Source organism: Tachyglossus aculeatus, chromosome 3, assembly GCF_015852505.1.
Source record: "Tachyglossus aculeatus isolate mTacAcu1 chromosome 3, mTacAcu1.pri, whole genome shotgun sequence".
Classification (NCBI taxonomy): domain Eukaryota; kingdom Metazoa; phylum Chordata; class Mammalia; order Monotremata; family Tachyglossidae; genus Tachyglossus; species Tachyglossus aculeatus.
The window spans coordinates 28909535-28924200 of NC_052068.1; the positions used below are offsets into that span (position 1 = coordinate 28909535).

The 14666-nt window shown below is 42.7% G+C and overlaps 1 protein-coding gene and 1 non-coding gene across 3 annotated transcripts in view; one reads left to right on the forward strand and one right to left on the reverse strand.

The window, feature by feature from the left end:
• LRMDA (leucine rich melanocyte differentiation associated) overlaps positions 1–14666 on the forward strand; it is a 1241311-nt gene that overhangs the window by 377090 nt on the left and 849555 nt on the right. The gene's annotated exons all lie outside the window — the stretch shown is intronic.
• LOC119926387 lies at positions 7535–7672 on the reverse strand. Its single transcript, XR_005450267.1, has one exon. It is a non-coding gene; the product is annotated as a small nucleolar RNA SNORA7 (small nucleolar RNA).

The window sequence follows — 14666 nt, forward strand, 5'->3', positions numbered from 1 at the left end:
AGAGAATGAATGAAAATAAAATATAGGACGCTTTAATGAATGGGATTCCTCAGGAAAACTGAATGGAGAAAAGGCTGCAACAGGAAAGAGACAGAAATAAGAATACCATAAGCAGAGAAAGGCCAAACAATAAATGTTAGAAAGCATGGGCAATGAGAAAATGTGGACTAAGAGGAGCAAGTAGAACCAGAGCAAATGAAAATGAAATGTGGAAACTGAAAACATGGTTGCCTTTAGTTTCATTAGGATACTGTTGGTGAGATTGTGTCCATGAATGTGAGCCATCACAGTGAGAATCAGTTGTACACTGTACCCATGAAACAGCAGTGCAACTTAAAGACACAGTAAAGTGTAACCTCAAACAGTGGGGCTGTTGACAGCTGAATGTCAGGGGACAATTCAGAAGACATGCTGCAATCAAAAAAGGAGCGGTTCTTTTTAGAAACTTCAAAAGGATTGTAAGATAGAGCCCAAAACTTAAATATTGCCAGGCATTGCAGAAGCAAACACAGCAGCTTAACTGGCGGTGGACATGGTGGGTATATTGTGGTCAGGACTGTAAGTTCCAGACTAGTTTTTTCAGTCACTCTTGTACTCAAGGGTAAATTAAACCAAGAATAGAGTCATCATCAAATATGAAAGGTCAAATCAAGCAATCAATAGTATTTATTGAGTGCTTACTCTATGTAGAACACTCTACGGGGTGGGTGAATACAATAAGGTTAGTAGACATGATCTCCGGGCTCAGGAAGTCAACATTCCAGATCTAGAATGTAAATTCAGGCACTAGACTGTGAAGCTTGTTGTGGGCAGGGAGTGTGTCTACCAACTCTGTTATATTGCACTCTTCCAACCTCTTGGTATAGTGCTCTGCATGCAGTAAGTGCTCAATGAATATGATTGATTAAGTGCTCAATAAATACAGTTGATGATGATACATTATATACATATATCATATACTGCGTGTGTGTATGTGTGTGTGTGTGTGTGTGTGTGTGAACTTTGTGCCTGTAACTAGCCAGTATTTTTCATTACTTGTTTTTCAGGCGTGACATTATTTTTTGCATTGAATCAATCAATCAATCAATCAATCGTATTTATTGAGTGCTTACTATGTGCAGAGCACTGTACTAAGCGCTTGGGAAGTACAAATTGGCAACACATAGAGACAGTCCCTACCCAACAGTGGGCTCACAGTCTAAAAGGGGGAGACAGAGAATGATGATCAATGATGGAAGAATGGTCTTCTCATTTAGATGAAAAAAGAGTTGATTCCTTTGGCTCCCTCTCCATAATGTGCACATGAGGACTTTGTATTCAAATGGCAATATTAAAATTATTTTTTAATCCATGCCATAAAAAATAGAATCCTTCCTCTGGTTTGAAATACTGAAACCCTCTTCATTTAGTGTGTAAAATATTTTAGAATAAGTCAGTGGGAAGAACTGCCCTTTATTTCTAGCTATAAATACATGTACGTATGATCACATAATATGTAGTGAATACATCTCTGCATATATGTGTATGCATGACTATATACATGTGCGTATATATAGAATGAAAGAATCTAAAATCAACAATAAAAGAAAATAAAAGCTGTATGCTTAGTTACAATAACTGCTAAAATATATATGTGAGGTGCAATTTACTCAAGCTATTTTAGATTGCTTGATATACTGTATATTGCTTAGGCTCTTATTATTTCTATTTTGTTTTCAAATATTTTAGGAAGATAAGCTTGAAAATTTAGTTCAGGACCTGGTGTCATCAAATTTCATCACCACTCACTTAGATCCCTAATTAACTTACACTCTGCAGACCCATTTCTTTGCTTATATTTCTTTCAACTCTCTCTAATGTGCCGTGAGTTACACAGAAGGAACAATAAGATTTAAGAGAAGAATTAATTTAGAAAGTTAGGAATAGAACAGATAAGGGAAAATGAGAAAAAGCAGCATAGTATTTTGTCTTGTAAATGGCTTTGCTCTGGTAGACCAAGGAGCCCATTTATTCAACGAGAGGAGGAGTGTTAATGAAATAGATCATGAACATAGCTATTACAGTAATGAATTTTAACACTCACTTTGTTATGTGATATTTTATTTATGAGCTCCTTGATCATTCAGATAAAGACAAGAAGTTTATGGCACTAGATTATGTCTTGTTTTCATAAACATATTCAGTAGTTTAATAAACATAATTTATTTTTTTCTGCTTAAAAATCAGCAAAATTTATGAGAGATTATCTTAGGGTTAATGAAGTCTAACATTAAGGAAATATTACCCTATAATATTGGAGCTTTCAGGGCTAGAGTTGTAATTGCTTAATGCTTTTTTCTACAGGCTATTTTTATATAGTACATGCTTTCTACCATTAATCCTATTTTTACAAGTTACTCTTGGACCAATTCATCGGAAATTATATATCCATGTTTATATTTTTCAGTCACTGCGTTCATTAAAAGGTGTAATAAATAGTTGAAAATGTAATGTAGAAGAAGGAAAAAGGACAATTATGTTTATTTCCTGCTAGAAAAATGCAAAGCCCTCTCATCACTGCATTCAGTGCTCAAAATTGACTTCTTCCTTAGGAGTACCAGCCACAGGAGCAAATCCAGTGATTCCTACAAGAGAATACTGAAATTTCAATTCTGATTGGAACCCTTCTATAGCTTGTTAAATTTGAGCCCCATTAATTACTGTTGAAGTCAAAATGCACTCAAGTAATGAACAGCAGTCTACGCAAATTGGAATTTTCCCTTCTGAAAGGCTGACTAATTAGCAATCATAAAAGACAGTTAGAAGCCTGAACGCCAGATTGAAAGCTGCTACCAAGGCAGTTAAACGTACTGCGGATTTGGGTTATGTGCCGTTAGCTAATATTTGGGGGGAAATGGCATTTAATGGGTTGGAATGAATCCTCTTAATGAATCGATGCATTAATAAAGTATTGATATTTGAATTGTGGTAGAAGATCGGGCCGATTTATCCTAGAATAGAAAGATCCATTAAAGAAACTCGAGCCTCAAGTGCCGGGGCTCTCCACCAGTCCTGTGGCCAAACTTGACGCTACCCACCCCAGTTCCAGAAGGGTAGGGCCAGTATCCTGCTAGGTCTAACCCAACTTCTCGGGCAGTGGTTGTGTCTGTGGTTGATCGGGAAGCTGCAGGAAACTGGAGGCCCAGAATGACCTCAGGGAAAGCCCAGGTGGCAATAAATTGTACTTACTGAGCTCTTATTCTGTACCGAGCACTGTACTAAGTGCTTGGGAGAGTACACGATAATGGTGTTGGTAAGCACATTCCCTGCCCACAACAACTTGTGGTTTAGAGGGATCACTCTCTCCACTATCTCCTTTCCGTATATTTGCCCTGTTCACATATTACTCTCCAGTTTGTGTTCTGTGCTCAGCTCAAGCAGACCTCAATATCTTTGCTCTCACCTCTCCCTCTCTGGACCTTTGCTCATTCCTCCCCGTACTCCTGCCACCTAGAATTCCCTCCTTCTTCAAATCCAGGAAACCACCTTTCCCATCTTCAAAATCTCCCCATTTTAGAAGCAGTGTGGCCTGGGAAAAAGAACATGAGCACGGGAGTCAGGAGGCCTGTGTTCTAATCCTAACTCAACTGCTTGTCTGCTGAGTAACCTTGGACAAGTCATTTAATTTCTCTGTGCCTCAGTTTACTCCACTGTATAAATTGGGACTAAATACCTGTTCTCCCTCCCCATAAGGTTATGAGCCCCAAGTGAGATAGACACTGTGTCTGATCTCCTTAAATTGTGTTTACCCCAGCAATTATTACAGTCCTTGAAGATGGGAAAGGTGGTTTCATGGTTTAAAGCACTTAAAGTGATTACTCATCTGAAATCTTACCTTCTCTCTAGTAGGCATTGCACAGTTAATTTTACTTTCCCCAGCTCATATCCTCCTCCCAACTACCACCTCAGCACTTTATTACTCATGGCCACCATAACACTTATGTACATATTGTTTTACATGCTTTACTGCTACTTATTCACTTATCCATCTTTCCATTCTCATTTTTCTCCTAACTGTAAATAATTTTGTCTGTCTTTGCTGATCTACCTCAATTGTCACAGAAGAACCAGACTCATTTATTTCTTGTATTCATTAAGAACTTACTATATGCTAAGTGCTGGAGTAGATATAAGAAAATTAGAACGGACACAATCCCCCGTCCCACATGCAGCTTCATAATCTAAGAGGCAGGGACAGAAGGGATCGTCTCCCCAATTTACAGATGAGCCGAGATGCAGAGAGGTTATGGCTTGGCCCCAAGGCTGCACAGCCAACTAGTGACGGAGCTGATTAGGACTCAGACCTCCTGGCATATAACCCACTTTCCTCTTGGCCACACTGGTTTTTCCAGCAGTTCCATCAGCTTCATCTCTCGGTTATTACTTACTATCTATGACAAGGCAGGGTCATCATTACCAAGATCCTTGTATGCAGTCAGTTGGCTGACCTGTTTTCATTCATTCATTCAATCGTATTTATTGAGAGCTTACTGTGTGCAGAGCACTGTACTAAGCGCTTGGGAACTACAAGTCGGCAACACATAGATGGCTCCTACCCAACAACGGGTTCACAGTCTAGAAGGGGGAGACAGACAACAAAACATGTAGACTGGTGTCAAAATCATCGGAACAAATAGAATTAAAGCTATATGCAAATCATTAACATAATAAATAGAATAGTAAATATGTACAAGTAAAATGAATAGAGTAATAAATCTGTACAAATTCGTTCATAATGGCTAGATGGTCAATGCTAGGACTCAGGGTGGCTTTGCAATGGTAGGATGTGTGCTTGAGATTCATGCTGCGAAGTCAGAGCTCTGGTCATAGCACTCAGTTGTGGACAGGGAGTTTAGTTGATCAGGGCCCACCAAACCAGGGTGTATCCGAGGGAGGTAAGGTGGTCCAACTCCGTGCCCTGCCTGAACCCAGTCTCCACCATGGACCATGGTTTCTGTAAACCTTTGCTCCCAACTGTATTACCTCAGGCAATCCATCGGAAATGTTTACTGAATGCTTATTATTTGTAGAACTAAGAGTTTGGGGGAGTTGAATAGAGTTAGACCTTTCCCTGCCCACAACGGAAAGTTCCTAAAGTTAAAGGTAGGGGAAGAAACCAAGCATAAAAATATGAAAAATTTGAGTTGATCCTTATCAGAGCGCAGGCTGGCCAAAGTGTGACATCATCATCAGAATAATATTCATGGTATTTTTTTAAGTACTTACTCCGTGCAAGGCACTGTACCAAGCTTTGGGGTGGATACAAGCAAATGGGGGTTGGGCACAATCCCTGTCCCACCTGGGGCACACGGTTTCCATCCTCATTTTACAGATGAGGTAATTGAGGCACAGAGAAGTGAAGTGACTTGCCCAAAGTCACTCAGCAGACAAGTGGAGGAGCCGGGATTAGAATCCACATCCTCTGAATCCCAGGCCCATGATAATGATGATGATCATCGTGTTCATCATCAGTGACCCCACTGGTACCATCGTCAGTATTTACTAGGGAAGCAGTATGGCCTAGTGGAAGCAGAACCTGCCTGGGAGTCAGAGGACCTGGATTCTAATCCTGCCTCTGCCATGTGTCTGCTCTGTGACCTTGGGCTGGCCACTTGAACTTCTCTGTACCTCAGTTACCACCTCTGTAAAATGGGGATGAAATCCTACTACCCCCTATTTAGACTGTGGGCCCTGTTTTGGACAGGGATTGATGAAACTGTATCTCTCCCAGTGCTTAAAATAGTGCTTGGCATATAGTAAGCACTTAACAAATACCATAATTTGTATTGTTTTTGGAATTACATGACCAGTAATGTGGGGACTAGTCAGAGAGTTTATCCTGGAAGAAATGGGCTTTTAGGAGGAGAGGAATGTGGTCTGATGGATTTGAGGGAGGAGTGAGTTCTATGCAGCAGGAAGGGTGTGCGCCATGTGTCAAAAATAGGAAAGAGTGAAGTGCAGTTGAGATGTTAGTTTGGGGAGAGCAAAGGGGATGAATTGTGATGTAGTGGGAGAAGAGGCGTGCAAGGAGGAGGCCACTGGTAGAGACTAAAGAGAATGGATGACAGTAGGATACTCAAGATGTTTGGTCAGTGGAAATGTGACAGAGCCAAGCGAGGCTGGAAAAACAAATGTTTGAAAGACATATTGAAGCATAGTCTCCAATAAGGGGGCTTAAGGATGCACTGTGGGCAGACAGATGTGGCAGACAGATCAGCCTAGAGTGTTGCAATCAAAACCAAGGTACTCTCTTTGAGCAGAGACTTTGAGAAGACTTGAAACTAAGAGACATATTTGAAAACCATGACAGGTACTGGAAGTGGCAAACACATCAAAGTGACAGGGTCCTATCTTTACTCTATTACAATGTGGGAGAGATTGTCAGTTGCCCATCAGATGTTTTTAGCCACATCTGCCTGTGTGGTTAGGGACACCCTATCTGTGGGGCTATTTTAGATTCCAGAAGGCAGAAGACAGGTAGGCTAGGGGAAGTATTTTGTAAAATTTGAAATACTTTTTATATGTTAGAGCAGTCATTCATGTTGAGAGGTATTGATTTACACCTTTACTCTAGGGGCAGGGCTTAGTGGAAAAACTTCCTCACCTATTTCCACCTAAAATTGTTTGGGATCAATTTTCCCTAAGGTCTCTGTGAGTGTAGGTTAGGTTCTCAGAGATGGGCATTTGCTATTTATTTCAGGCCCTATCACTAAATAGAACTAAATAGAACTTTACTGGCTTAGAGGAATCTTCTCCTCTGCAGTCTTACATTTCCTCCTGCCTTCTGGATGTCTCTACACTTCAAACTTAACTTGTCCAAAGTCAATCAATCAATCATATTTATTGAGCACTTAGTGTGCAGAGTACTGTATTAAGCACCTGGGACAGTACAGTATGTAACAGACATTTTTTGCCCACAACAAGATTATCTTCTCACCCAAACATTGTCCTCTCCTCAACTTTCCCATCTCTGTAGGCAACACCACCATCCTCCCTCTCATAACCTTGTGTTATCCTTGACTCATCTCTCTCATTCAACCCACATATTCAATCTGTCACCAAATCCTGTCTGTTCAACATTCATAATATCGCTAGAACCACGCTTTTTTCCATACAAAATGTTACCACGTTATTATTATTGTTATTATTATAGGGAAGCAGTGTGGCCTAGTGGATAGAGCATGAGCCTGGGAGTCAGAAGGTCATGTGTTCTAATCCCAGCTCCACCACTTGTCTGCTGTGTGACCTTGGGCAAGTCACTTCACTTCTCTGTGTCTCAGTTGTCTTGTCTTTTGCTGTCACATCATCTCCGACCCGTAGTGACTCTTCTGGTCACATCTCTCCCAGAACGCCCCACCATGGAGTATCCATAGAGTTTTCTTGGTAAAAAAAAAATACGGAAGTGGTTTACCATTACCTCCTTCTGCTCAGTAAACTTGAGTCTCTGCCCTCGATTCTCTCCCATGCCACTGCTGCCCAAGACAGGTGAGTTTTGACTTGTCGTAGATAGCCTTCCACTCGCTAGCCAGTGGCCAAGCTAGGAATGGAATGGGTATGCCTCTGCTTGACTCTCTCTCCTAGAATCGAGACTGGTAGAGTAATGGAAACTCTCCAGGTGTGACTCTGAGAGGGGGTGTTTCAGTTACCTCATTTGTAAAATGGCAATTGAGAGGACTGTGTCCAACCCGATTTTGCTTGTATCCACCCCAACACTTAGAACAGTGCCTGTCACATAGCGTTTAACAAATACCATTATTATTATTATTATTCAAAACACTTAACATCCCATCTTGATTACTGCATCAGCTTCCTTGCTGACCTCCCTGCCTCCAGTCTCCCCCCACCCGACTCCTGTCCATACTTCAATCTGCTGCTTGACTTATTTTTCTACAAAACTGTTCAGTTCATGTTTCCCCACTCCTCAAGAACCTCCACTGGTTGCCCATCCACCTCCACATTAAACAAACGCCTTACCTCTGGCTTTAAAGCACTCAATCACCTTGACTTCTCCTATCTCACCTTGCTGCTGTCCTACTTTAACCCAGCCTGCTTAATAATGGCATTTATTAAGAGCTTACTATGTGCAAAGCACTGTTCTAAGCTCTGAAGAGGTTACAAGGTGATCAGGTTGTCCCACGGGGGGCTCACAGTCTTAATCCCCATTTTATAGATGAGGTAACTGAGGCCCAGAGAAGTTAAGTGACTTGCCCAAAGTCACACAGCTGACAATCGGCGGAGCCGGGATTTGAACCAATGACCTCTGACTCCAAAGCCCGGGCACTTTCGACTGAGCCACGCTGCTTCTCTATTGTCAACCTACTCCTTGTCTATCTCACCAGTGACCTCTCCTCCACATCCTGCCTCTGGCCTGGAACCCCCTCCCTCTTCATATCTGACTGACGATCACCCTCCTCACCTTCCAAACGTTATTAAAAGCACATCTCCTCCAAGAGGCCTTCTCTAAGACCTCATTTCCTCTTCTCTCACTCCCTTGCACTTTGATTTGTACCCTTTATTTACCCCTCCCCAGCCCCACAACACTTATGATCATACTCTACCTCATACTCATAGTCATACTCTATCCTAATCCTCCTCGACCTCTCAGCTGCCTTCGACACTGTGGACCACCCCCTTCTCCTCAACACGCTAACCAACTTTGGCTTCACAGACTCCATCCTCTCCTGGTTCTCCTCTTATCTCTCCGGTCATTCATTCTCAGTCTCTTTTGCAGGCTCCTCCTCCCCCTCCCATCCCCTTACTGTGGGGGTTCCCCAAGGTTCAGTGCTTGGTCCCCTTCTGTTCTTGATCTACACTCACTCCCTTGGTGACCTTATTTGCTCCCACGGCTTCAACTATCATCTCTACGCTGATGACACCCAAATCTACATCTCTGCCCCTGCTCTCTCCCCCTCCCTTCAGGCTCACATCTACTCCTGCCTTCAGGACATCTCCATCTGGATGTCTGCCCGCCATCTAAAACTCAACATGTCCAAGGCTGAGCTCCTTGTCTTCCCTCCCATACCCTGCCCTCTCCCTGACTTTCCCATCACTGTTGACGGCACTACCATCCTTCCCGTCTCACAAGCCCGCAACCTTGGTGTCATCCTCGACTCCGCTCTCTCATTCACCCCTCACATCCAAGCCATCACCAAAACCAGCCGGTCTCAATTACGCAACATTGCCAAGCTCCGCCCTTTCCTCTCCATCCAAACCGCTACCCTGCTCGTTCAAGCTCTCATCCTATCCCATCTGGACTACTGCATCAGCCTTCACTCTGACCTCCCATCGTCCTGTCTCTCCCCACTTCAATCCATACTTCATGCTGCTGCCCGGATTGTCTTTGTCCAGAAACGCTCTGGGCATGTTACTCCCCTCCTCAAAAATCTCCAGTGGCTACCAATCAATCTGCGCATCAGGCAGAAACTCCTCACCCTGGGCTTCAAGGCTCTCCATCACCTCGTCCCCTCCTAATAATGGCATTTAATAATGGCATTTATTAAGCGCTTACTATGTGCAGAGCACTGTTCTAAGCGCTGAGCACTGTTCTAAGCGCTGGCACTGTTCTAAGCGCTGACCTCACCTCCTTTCTCTCCTTCTATAGCCCAGCCCGCACCCTCCGCTCCTCTGCGGCTAATCTCCTCACCGTTCCTCGTTCTCTTCTGTCCCACTATCGACCCCTGGCCCACATCATCCCCCTGGCCTGGAATGCCCTCCCTCCCCACATCCGCCAAGCTAGCTCTCTTCCTCCCTTCAAAGCCCTACTGAGAGCTCACCTCCTCCAGGAGGCCTTCCCAGACTGAGCCTCCTCCTTCCTCTCCCCTTCGTCCACCTCTCCATCTCCCCCGTCTTACCTCCTTCCCTTTCCCACAGCACCTGTATATATGTATATATGTTTGTACATATTTATTACTCTATTTTACTTGTACATATCTATTCTATTTATTTTATTTTGTTATTATGTTTGGTTTTGTTCTCTGTCTCCCCCTTCTAGACTGTGAGCCCACTGTTGAGTAGGGACTGTCTCTATATGTTGCCAACTTGTACTTCCCAAGTGCTTAGTACAGTGCTCTGCACACAGTAAGCGCTCAGTAAATATGATTGATTAATTGATTGATATCCTTCATTCATTCATTCAATCGTATTTATTGAGCGCTTACTGTGTGTGGAAGTACAAGTTTTCAATATATAGAGACGGTCTGTACCCAACAGCGGGCTCACAGTCTAGAAGGGGGAGACAGACAACAAAACAAAACATATTAACAAAATAAAATAAATAGAATAAATATGTACAAGTAAAATAAATAGAGTAATAAATATGTGCAAACATATATACATATATGCATATGTACAGGTGCTGTGCGGAAGGAAAGGAGGTAAGGTGGGGGCGATGGGGAAGGGGAGGAGGGGGAAAGGAAATCCTTAATTATTATCCTTAATTTGTTCAGACAGTAAGTTCGTTGTAGGCTGGGAACATGTCCAACAAGTCTGTTGTACTCTCCCGAGTATACCTTCTCTTTCTCTCTCGCTTTGTACAGTGGTCTGCACACAGTAAGCACTCAATAAGTATGATTGATTGATGGCTGCGGGTCTCTAAGGGACAAATTTCCTACTAGCAAGGGACATAGACCCTGGGAGTTTAGGACCTTATGCTTGTTCTGCAGAAAGCTGGTTGTTGGTCAACTGGAAGGGGGAGGAGTTTCCATGCAGGAGGAAAAATCCTGAATAATGGTTGGAGACAGGAGAATGAGTGAATACCCAAGTATCTATTTTCATTTTTTCTTACCTTTTCTCTCACTTCCTCCGACTTATTCTCTTGTGTGCTTCTTTCATACCTTCTTCCTTCTTCCACCCCATCTTGGTTATTGGTTAGGAATCACAAAATTCTTTTTGCAACTATATCGTAAACTGTTTCCAAGGGTGCTGTCATTATCCACGGCCACACACAGAAAATGATTAGGGGAAATGGGTGGGGGTAATACCATTTTCCAGCTGAGGCGCGAAAGCATTTAAGACTGTGACTAAAGTGTGAATTTTAAATTTAAATCCCCCATGAAAGTACAAATGTAAGGGCAGTTTATTCCAGTGAGTTATTTCTCAGTGCACCAGTTTAGAGCCTCTTAATTTTCTGTGTTTTTTTGCTTCGTTCTTGGCTGCTTGAGGGTTGCACATTTGAAAGGAAGTAGAAAAAGAAACTGTGGAAAGTTTGGAAGCAACTGGCAGGTAGGTTTGCATTTTTCCCGGTTAATTCACTTGATGAAAAGCTGCTGCGTGAGATGTGTCATTTATCAAAGGCAGGGCATCAGTAATCTTTGCTCAAGGGCATGGGTAACAGACAGATAGACGTGAGAATGAGATGGAAAAAAGCAACTCATCCTTTTCTGCTAACACCACGAAGGAGATAAAGGAAGATTTATGAGTCATCCTGGACCACATGCCAGCAAGCAGCATGCAGTATTTTTCACATGTTCCAAAAATTGGTGGTGGAAGGCAATCTGGTTGTCAGCGTGCCCATCAGGTGCTTAGGAAGCAATTGGGGCCTTTGGGGCTTTTGGCTGTGGACTCAGCTCTTTCCTTTCCCCAAGGATGGTCCCGGGTTACATGTCCCTTATAGGCCTTAAGTAGGTAATTTGTAAGTTTAATAAAGTAACCTTTGGGTTGAATTATATTCCTTGTCAGGAATTTAGCACAAACAAAACAGCAAATTATCTGAAGGCCCCGGGTGTTTGGTACAGGAGGTTTCGGGGTTATTCATTAAGTAAATAAACCCCATAGGAATTACCCAAGGTAAACGGTGATGCCTTTGTTCTTTTTCAGAGTCTCATTTACCCCCATTGTGTTCTAAGCACATGAAAGCTCCCTGCTAAGTCAGCTGTCTCTAGCATTGGAAAGTGTTTGGGGGTGAGTGTTTTCCTCCCGCCCCAGGATGGGACCATTAGGTAGTGAGCCAATGCCTGGTGTTTCACAAATCTAAAGCGATGCAAATGGTTGATTTGCAAGCAAGGTAAATAAGAACATGACATGCAGGTTGTAGTGTGTGGTAACCCGGAATGATTTTTCAGTGGATTGGTGTTATTTTTGTCCATTACTCCTTGTGACATTGTGTGGGCTGCTTCAGAGAGTGCTTTCTTGAACAACTGGGGAAAGCATAAATGTGCTTTATTAAGTATTCTTTCCCATCAGTCTATATATGATAACCTTAGATTGATTCATGGATTTGTGAATATTTATTCCACTTGGAAATTTAAAGAGTATTGAGAATTCCAAAGTTTTTTTTCTCCTCCCCGCCTTAAGAACCAGTAATGTTTTATTTTTCTGCAAGGCAGACAATTAAAGTTCTGCACAGAAAGAATGACAAGATTGATTCTACATAGCGATGGCACTTATGTGAGTAAACTTCATTTGGACAGCTGAGTGAAAAGTAAAGAAAAAAGCTTCTAAGTTGCTCAGAGAAGTTTGTACACAAAAGAAGAAAGAGCAGCAAACTTTCTAAAATCTGCTCTTTAGGAGATCCTCTCACATGCAATATTTGTTATAATGTTGTTCTCCTTGACAATGTGAGGCAAAAAAGAACGAATGCCGCTTAATCATAAAATTCTCCTTATGTGAAGTAATGAGTATGTAGTCAGAGACCAGATGAGATTTCAAAGGTTTTTGGGAAGTTTTTGTGTGACTGTTGACAACCTGATAGGTCCCCAGCAGTCAACACTGCAGGTAAGGTGGAAGCTGTAAAAACTCTGATGCTGGTGACCAAAACGCACCCAAAGAAAATAGCATCAGGTTGGGATGTTGAAAACTAGCCCTGCCTATCTGTTAAGCTCCTTGAGGGTGGAGATCGTATCTCACAACTCTATTTGATTTTCCCGAACTCATAGTGCAGTGCTCTCCACACAGTAAACGCTCAATAAATGCCACTGATTAACATTATGATGTTTTGAGGCCAGCTTCTCTGCTCCGCAGAAAATCTGCACTAGTACATCAAATGCTCTGTGATTAATTTCATTTGAAAGCATCATATAAAGGTGTCCCTACTGTCATTTAAGGTGACAAATTTTGCTTCTGTTGTGCAGACCCAAAGGCAGACCCTTGATACACCACCTTGCAGCCTATCTATGTCTCCTCCTGTTTACCTTGTTAGGAGGGGATTTTTTGACACCACCCTGCTCTTTTCACATACTTTGGGTACTTTGCTGATTGGGAGATCTGGGTGGTTGCTGATTGCTTTTTCTTTTTCATTTTCTTTTTCCTTCTCTTTTGTTAACTTTTCACTTCATCAATCAATGGTATTTATTTAACACCATGTGCAAAGCACTATACTAAGCTCCTGGGAGAGTACAATGCAACAGAATTGGTAGACGTATTCCCTACCCATAAGGAGCTTACAGTCTTAATGTAAGCCCTCTTATCTGTCCTCAATTGTCTTAAGTGCTTAATAAAGTTCTCTGCATGCAGTATGTGCTCAATAAATACAGTTGATTGACTTATCTACTCTTTCCCATTCCTTTCTTTATCATATCTCATCAAGGGTCCACTAGAATGTGGAAGTGGGATGAGAGAGAAGTTAGTGTCACTCTATGCCACTTGCACTTTAAGCATTATAATAATTATTATTTTGGTATTTGTTAAGCATTTAGTACGTGCCAGCCACTATTCTAAGCGCTGGGGTAGATACAAGGTAATCCGAGTCGATGGGATTTCTTTGCCATCATCTTTCTGCTTGGAGATGCAGGACACCCATTCCCTCATGGATTTGGGTCATGAAAGTCAGTTTCAGAAGCAGTAGTGTGAGAGTTTAAAATAAAATTTTACCAGCATTCGTATCCTCCCACCTTTTGGTTTCCTCAGGCGGTTATGTACCTCCGTGCCAGGGAAATGATGACACTTCTGTGGAGCCCATGATGGATGAACTCCTAAAATTCTGTGGCACTTCAGGGCCGATGCCTGCGTCAAATCTTCTGCAGTGCAGCAACGGGGATTGCAAGGCCCTCTAGCTGTCTATTACTCTTGGCCCACAGAGGCTGCACCTGGCCAAGTCTGCACAACTTTCAGTACTCTCTGCCAGGCACCATTTGGGGAGGTTCTTAATGAAAGACTCACGGAGAGGGAAGGCGCTTGGAGGGAACACCATACACTGCATTTCATTTAAGGAGTGGGAGATGGAAATGGTTTCAGGAGAAAAGGAGGAAGTGACTGGGGTCAGCGCCGTCGGTACCTTCCATTTTCGTGCTCTGATTGCACCAAGAGCCACAACTGAAAATCAGCAGCATCTCTCCAGCATGTCATGTGGTGTCTAACAGTCAGGTGAAAGGCAGGCAGGCTCAGTAAAAACCAGCATTTCCTTCCCCCTGCCTCAGAAATCTTTCATAGGCTTTAAACCACATACCTAGGAATGATTCCCAGAAACAGTAAGCAGGACATCTTGTTCTTCCATCTACTGAACTGACTTGCCTGCCAACCTCAGTGTTTACTGGGGAGCTGAGTTTTGTCAAAAACCGGCATAAGCCCAATACTGTTGAAGTGGGGAGATGGATGGAGTGACAGGAAGTGCCCTTTGGGCTCAGGAGAGATTTACCACGGTTTCTGGTTGCCAAGTGATGGTCAGGCAAAATAAGCTTCGTAGTACTATATTA